Source organism: Physeter macrocephalus, chromosome 21 (genome assembly GCF_002837175.3).
Source record: "Physeter macrocephalus isolate SW-GA chromosome 21, ASM283717v5, whole genome shotgun sequence".
Taxonomy (NCBI): Eukaryota; Metazoa; Chordata; class Mammalia; order Artiodactyla; family Physeteridae; genus Physeter; species Physeter macrocephalus.
Window position 1 is genome coordinate 38,978,932 of NC_041234.1, and position 8,144 is coordinate 38,987,075.

The window sequence follows — 8,144 nt, forward strand, 5'->3', positions numbered from 1 at the left end:
GGGGTGTTTAATGAAAAGGACTGTACTAGCTAGAATAAGGAGAGATATGTGAGGTACAATTTTGGGGAGAAGACAAGAGAGGCAGGATAGAGAGCTGATTTTTGTTCCTACTGATTAGACCTGAATTTTCATGGGAACCATCATATTGTTTTCTTGCGAAGATCTAGCTGAGGTGATATGGGCATTAGGCTGTGGAAGTACTGAAGGGGAGATGCTTATTGAGTATAAGAAGCTCTGGCCAACTTGAGGGCACCAGGTAGCTGTCCTGATTGAGGAGAAGGATGGGGGAGTAGGTATATTAACTTTTGCTGAGGTCTAACCTCATGACTTCTCGTTCTACTAAGTAAGAAATCATTTAGAAAAGTGCTACTCATTTATGCATTCAAAAATAATTTGTTTGTTCAGAAATAATGTTTGAGTAGGTAGTATGAACCCAGCAGTGTGTTTGGTGCTGTGGCTAATTCATCTTTTCCTTAAGGAGTCAATAATAACAGGATGTACAGGTATTAGGGTAGCATAAAGAGAGAAAGGGAGTAATGGGGACTGAAGACTTCCCAGAGGAGGCCGACTTGGCAGGTATTAGGGTAGCATAAGGAGAGAAAGGGAGTAATGGGGACAGAAGACTTCCCAGAGGAGGCCGACTTGAGCTGAGTTTTGGCTGATTTGGTGTTGGGTAAATGAGGGCTGAGGGTGGGGGAGTGGTCCAAGCAAGTGAATTAGTTCATTCCAAGGCAAGGATGTTTCATAGAAGCCTTTGACACAGCATGGCTTATTCAGGCAACTATGAGTACTTCAGCATTGCCTAGTGACAGGACATGGATGTGCAATGAACTAAAGGGGAGGGATTTGATTAAGTTTGATAGGGAATTTGGACATTAAGTTATAGGAGATCAGTTAGTGACAGGACATGGATGTGCAATGAACTAAAAGGGGGGATTTTGATTAAGTTTGATAGGGAATTTGGACATTAAGTTATAGGAGATCAGTCTTTAAAGCTTCTGATGATGCAAGATTGATTGATTGTTGGAGAGGGAAGAGACGAGGCAGGGTGATCTGGTAAGAGGTTGCTACAGGAATCCAGGTGAGAGATAAAGAATGTGTGGGACTAGAAAAGGGAGAAATGCAGGAAAATTTTGATTCTCCATGAGGATAGGAGTACATTTTTTGGAATTATGGGAAACTTGTTTTGAATATATGTGCATGGTTCCCCTCCTGCCCTAGCAAGTTTGAGAAATACCAGTTTAGAAAGTGAAATAAATAGGCTTTGGATATGTAAGGTGAAGAAGAAAATGTAGTAGGACTCTAGCCAGAAGCTCAGTTGGTGGAAATAAAGTTGTCAGTATGTGAGAGGGAAGGTGGGGGAAGTGCTGATCTGTAAAGGGTGGGTGATGAGTTCCTTTTTGGATTTGTTTAAGGGCCATATGGGATCACCAAGAAAAGCAGGTGAGTAGAAGGGGCTGAAGCTCAGGAGAGGCCAGAGCTGTGGACTGGGAGTCATTGGCGTGTGGGGAATCTTTCCAATCTTGGTATTAGATGTGCTTGCTCAGGGAGCAGGTATGGTGCTGGATCTAGGGCCCAGGGTGGACTCTGGGGCATCCAGCTTTGAGGATAGTCATAGAGGTAGTAACCAACACATCTCTGCATGGGAAAGTGCTCTGGGCCTGGCTCATCCCACCGACTTTTCCATAAGAAGTCTAATAGAGTAAATCAGAGAAGAGGGAGTCCAAGTCAGTGTCTTAGGTCTCAGAAATGTACTTGTCAGAACAAAAAGTCACTGTGTGGAGTGGTGAATAGATATTTTTCTTCTGACCGGTGTGTCGACAAACTTGTTCTGTAAAGAACTGGATAGTAAATGTTTTCCGCTTTCAGGCCATATGGCCTGAGTTGCAGCTACTCCACTCTGCTGATGTAGTGTGAAAACACTCAAAAGACAGTACATAAAGAAATGGGTATGGCTGTGTTCCAATACAAATTTCTTTGTAAAAGCAGATGCAGGCTGTAGTTTGCTGATTCCTGCTGTAACTCCACCACTTATTATCTGATCCCACTGGAAAAGTTGTCTTGCTTTGCTTTTTGACCCTTTATCTCTCTGTGGAAACTTTCGGATAGAAGCCCAGGGGTCTGCAGCAGGATAGGCACTACTGTTTGTATACAGCAACAAGGTATGTTTTGGGGTACTACAATACTTGGAGTATTGTACAATCTCTTGCCAAAGCAGAGCAGACAGGAAATGGTCATGCTGACCCATAATGTATAGGAATTATAAACAGCCCTGCTTCGTCAGAATCCTTGACCCTTTATCTCTCTGTGGAAACTTTTGGATAGAAGCCCAGGGGTCTGCAGCAGGATAGGCACTACTGTTTGTATACAGCAGCAAGGTATGTTTTGGGGTACTACAATACTTGGATGTGCCCAAGCAGAGCAGACAGGAAATGGTCATGCTGACCCATGATTTATAGGAATTATAAACAGCCCTGCTTCATCAGAATCAGCATCAGTTATAGGAGGGAAATATTGGGTCCTGGATCTGGCCGATGCTTTCAGGGGCATCTCTGTAGTACCTCTTATAGGTGGTTGCCAAGTCCTACCTTCAGCAACAGAAGGCTGCATTATTTCAGCAACTCTGACTTTATATTTTAGGTAAGATCAGCATTATAATTTAGAAAGAAGCCCAGCCTGGAAGGCAGAAGCCCTGTGTTCTAATTTTGGCCTCTGTCACTAGGGGGTCTCAGTCTCTGTCTCTGTGAGGGGTTGAATTCCATAATCATGGTCTCCTCCCACACTAGCAGGGAGGTTGGATACATTTAGTGGATTGAACACTTACAATCGGAATTTTATTCCCAGCTCTTGTCTTCTTGAGTTTTTTGTTTTGTTATCTGTGGACGTATTGCATAGATCCTTCATGTTTCATTCTCCTTGTAAAGTGGGGATGGATTGCTGACGGTCATCAAGGGAATTTATATACGATGGCAGTAGAGCTCTTTCCAAAATAAGGGCATTTCAAAGTCTTCAAAATCACTTCAGCATACAATATGGAACATAGATTTTTAAAATATTGACTGCTGGTCAATTTATAGAGAGGTCTCAGAGGACCCAACTTCATGAAGAATAGCTGTGAAACTGCTTTTATTTTATTTAGCTTAATGGTTGTCTTGCATATTCTTGAGATATAGTTGACATGCAATGTGTAAAATGTGATGATTTGATACATGCATATACTGTGAAATGTTTACCACAGGAGGTAAAATGTGATGATTTGATACATGCATTTACTGTGAAATGTTTACCACAGTAAGGTTGATTAACTCATCCTTCACTTCACATAATTACCATTTTTGTTGTTATGGTGAGAACTTTTTTTTGGTTGCGTTGGGTCTTCGTTGTTGCGTGCGGGCTTTCTCTAGTTGTGGCGAGCGGGGGCTATTCTTCCTTGCCGTGCGTGGCTTTCTCATTGCAGTGGCTTCTCTTGTTGCGGAGCACGGGCTCTAGGCACTTTGGCTTTGGTAGTTGTGGTACGCAGGCTCAGTAGTTGTGGCTTTTGGGCTCTAGAGCACAGGCTCAGTAGTTGTGGCTCATGGGCTTAGTTGCTGCGCGGCATGTGGGATCTTCCTGGACCCGGGCTCAAACCCATGTCCCCTGCATTGGCAGGCAGATTCTTAACCATTGCACCACCAGGGAAGCCCGGTGAGAACATTTTTTTTTTTCTGTACGTGGGCCTCTCAGTGTTGCGGCCTCTCCCATTGTGGAGCACATGCTCCGGACGCGCAGGCGCAGCTGCCATGGCTCCGCGGCATGTGGGATCTTCCCGGATCAGGGCATGAACCCGTTTCCCCTGCATCGGCAGGCGGACTCTCAACTACTGCGCCACCATCGAAGCCCGGTGAGAACATTTTAAATCTGCACTCATAGCAACTTTCAAGTATACAATACAGTATTGTTAACTGTAGTCACCATGCTATTCATTAGATCTCTGGAACTTGTAACTGAAGGTTGTACTCTTTGACCAACTTCTTTCTGTTTCCTACACTGTACAGGTTTTGGTCTTGTTCTTTTAAGGGTAATTGCATGCTGATCTCCCTTGGACATAACTGCATGCAAAACACCTGGAAGAAAATAATAAGCATCTTTAGCCTAATACAACATAGTGATGCTAGTCTAGTGCTCTTGGATTGGGTGTTTTAATACTTTTAATCTGGTTGCCAAGTTTTCTTCTTTCTAAGTCTTTATGAAAAAAACAACTAACTAAAGCACTGTCCTATGGTAGGAGCCTTCCATCATCATGATCATAAAGTTTGAAGGTAGAGGCAGAAATGAACACGTGTGCTTCTGACCTTATTGATGCTTAATATTTTGTCCTCATGAATAACTATACTTTAACAATTATTGTTAATATTATTCTCTTAAGGAAGAGGCTGAGCAGAAAGGATCATTTGAAAAAGAAAAGGGTGTCCTCACCCCTCTCTAGCAAGTGGTACGAAGTCTGGTCCTCTGGCCCCTGCCTCTGATGGCCTTCTTTTCATTTTCCCCTGCAGTTCAGCTCTGGACTGTTGGAAACTATCACTGGTATCTCAAGCAAAGCCTGCCCTTCGGCATCTGTGGGCAGAGCAAGATTGTGTCCCTGATGTGGGGCCCGGTGACACCAGAAACTCTCACTGGTATCTCAAGCAAAGCCTGCCCTTCGGCACCTTTTGGCAGAGCAAGATTGTTTCCCTGATGTGGGGCCCGGTGACCCCATACCGGCTGCACGTTCTCTGTCAAGGCTGGCATTTCCTCTGCTATGACTGGCACTGGACGACTGACCAGAGCTCAGGAGATAATTGAAGTGACATGGCAAATGTGGCTGCTGTTGATGGAAGTAAGGAGCTGAAAAGTGTGTCCATGGGCCTGCAAGGGGCCTGAGCCAGGAGCCTGCAGATGTGGTAGTTTGACTTAGTGCACGATTTTATTTGATCGATTATTCTGGTTGTTTGGTTTGTTTTTACTTGTTTGGTTTCTATTGGGTGGGAACACCCTTAGGTGAGGCGTGTACTCCCCTGAGGACCCATAGTCTCTCCTCTCCCCCCGCATCCCTCAACTCCCTTTTCTACTACAGCCATGGCCTTTACATATTTACTTGTCTGGGCTTTGAAGACATTGACATTTCTGACCCTGGGTAGAGAGGAAGACAACAGTAGGCTTGTGGCATTGGTGTGTCAGCCTTGTCTTTGTGCCCTGACATAGCGTTACGTTGACTCTCACACCACTCCATTGTGTTGCTTTGTTTTTTGATATAATGCTTGCTAATTGTGTACCTTTCCAGTATCTTCAGTTCAAGTCACAGACATCTGCCTAGTACTTGTATTGGATTGGAGTTTTTTAATTAGGTTGAGGGTTTTTGTTTAGTGAGGGGAGAGAAACTAGGGAAAGTCAGTCTTTCCTGAATAGACAGTTTATTTATTGCTGATGACATAAAGGAAGACTTGCTTCTAAGATTGTAATGTGAGTTGGTGTACTAATTTATGTTCTGTGTAGTGATCATAACACTGATTTTACAATCATATATTCTGTATAGAGGACTTAAGCACATATGCCTTATTACCAGATCCATGCACAGGGAAGTGCTTTAAGGATTTTGGTTTATCCTGGCTTGGTTGCAGGCCCAGGTTTAAAGCTAGAACTCTGACCTTTTGGCCTGCTTGCCGTAGTCCCTGGCACCTGAAACTCCAAGCCCCGAGATGGACTGCTATAGGCCTGTAGGTGACAATAGCCAGATATAGACAGAGCTCTAACACTTACTTTCCTCCTCTACACTTTTTTAAGCTTATTCATGATAAAAACACCAACAATTTTAAGAATCGCTGTATATTTTCTACCACCATTATTAGTTAGTGGTACTGTGCTGTTCAGATGCCTTGTTTTACAAGTTTAACATCCATGTGTCTAATCCTCTTTCTCTCTCGCATGCAGACAGGGTATTGTTGACAGTCTTCCGGCAGAGTGTGGTTCCACCTCCCATGTGCGCCTACCGACTGCTGCTCCCACACCCTTTAAATCAAATCATGTTCTCCACACACTGTGAAAATAGTAACGACCTTGCTGTCCTAAATGCCAGTAACCAGATTTTTGTTTATAAATATGGTATGTTCAAGAACTGTTATCCGGATGTTCTGAATCAAATCTCTCCTACACAAAAGGGAATTATAGTTTGGTGTTGCATGAGCTCTAGGGCTTTGACAAATTTTGAAATTTATAATTAATATCATTATTACTGTGATGTTTAATTGACTTGTAGGCTTTTTTTGTGTGTTTGTGGGGGGGGTTCAATCCTACTCTGGCTAATAAGAACAATTCTTTTTGCTTTGTTGAACTTGAAGGGTTAGTTATTTAAGAATAATTCTGAATCCTAGAAAGAACATAGTATCTCATTACATCCTTAACATGTTTTACAGTTTTCATTGCCATTGCACATATTTTCAGTTGATCTCACAGCTTTCCTAGGAGCTGTGTCATAGGTGGAGTTTTTCTGTTTTATAGATGAGGGAACAGAATGCCAGAGGGTTTGCAGTCTGCTTGAGCAAGGAAGTCAAGGACCTGTACTTAGGTGTTTTAGCATCTCATCTAGTTGTCCTTCCACAGTCCCGTTGCTCTCAGTTTCTAGTTGCTTTCCTGATGTACTTGAAGAACCTGTAATTTGTGAATTCTGTGGTTGTATCGTAAGTTATCCTGGCACATGGCAGTGGTAGCCTTGTTTTCAAATACGTTTTGAATTCTCAGCATGAAACGTAGGCAGAAATTTAAGAAAGAGGTTCAGATGTGGTTATTTTCTAGATTGCTTTATTTGTAAAGTGGATTACCTTCTAGAACCCATTAAATGCAGGACCCCATATCCAAAGTATCAGGAAGAATGTTTGTAGTTTACTATGATAGTATTTGCATTTTTTTCCCTACGTGATAGTCCAAGCGTAGACTCTATGATGAAACTGGGAGCTGTGTGTGGAAATGGATTTAACATTTCTCTTAGAACACCTCATCGTGACAAGAGATTCACGTAGGTTGTTCTTAGTTGCCTTGGAACTCTGGGCACAGAAGCAGCCAGCATTTAGTCCTAAATTCATGGAACAAGAAGTAGATACAACACCTGGGCCCTGGTTTTTCAGCCTGGTTGGGGAAGTCAGTTACCTATATATCTGAATATCATATATGCTGATGGGTGGCAATGGAGCATAAGTCTTAAGCTGACTTAGAACCCATTCCCCCAACATCCCTGGGGGGATTTTCAACAGGGAAAATCCCATGGGAAAGATGGAGATGCAGATGATAGAGCAGAGTGCATTTGCTTACACAGATGAGGATACGTACATTGTTAATGTGCGGCTGACCTAATGCAGTCTCTAGTTTGTCTCATCCTATGGTGCAGAACTTTTGGTTGCTGTGTTTTGAGGGTCTCAGGCTGGAAATCAGAATGCATTTTCCTATTGAAACGATACTATGAAGAGTTGGGTATAACTGAATACCTCAGGTACATTATAGGCATCGTAAAATGACCCAGAAGCCAAATTAGTATTTATAAGTCCATTTCTGTGAGAATCCAGAATTTGATTCTGTGCTGTTTAATGAGCCCATGTTCTTATTTTTGTTTTTTTTTTTACAATGGTGTGTTAGTTTCCACTTTATAACAAAGTGAATCAGCTATACATATACATATATCCCCATGTCGCTTCCCTCTTGTGTTTCCCTCCTTCCCACCCTCCCTATCCCACCCTTCTAGGTGGTCACAAAGCACCGAGCTGATCTCTCTGTGCCATGCGGCTATTTCCCAGTCGCTACTGATTTTACATTTGGTACTGTATACATGTGCATGCCACTCCCTCACTTTGTCCCAGCTTACCATTCTGCCTCCCTGTGTACTCAAGTCCATTCACTAGGAGGTCTGTATCTTTATTGCCGTCCTGCCCCTAGGTTCTTCATGACAATTTTTTTTTCGTTTACATATGTATGTGTTAGCATACGGTATTTGTTTTTCTCTTTCTGACTTACTTCACTCTGTATGACTCTAGTTCCATCCACCTCACTACGTATAACACAATTTCGTTTCTTTTTATGGCTGAGTAATATTCCATTGTATATATGTGCCACATCTTCTCTATCCATTCATCTGTCGATGG

At 42.7% G+C, this 8,144-nt stretch overlaps 1 pseudogene; it reads left to right on the plus strand.

The window, feature by feature from the left end:
* The window catches only part of LOC129391727 (elongator complex protein 1-like), a 542,951-nt pseudogene that overhangs the window by 8,276 nt on the left and 526,531 nt on the right, over window positions 1–8,144 (plus strand).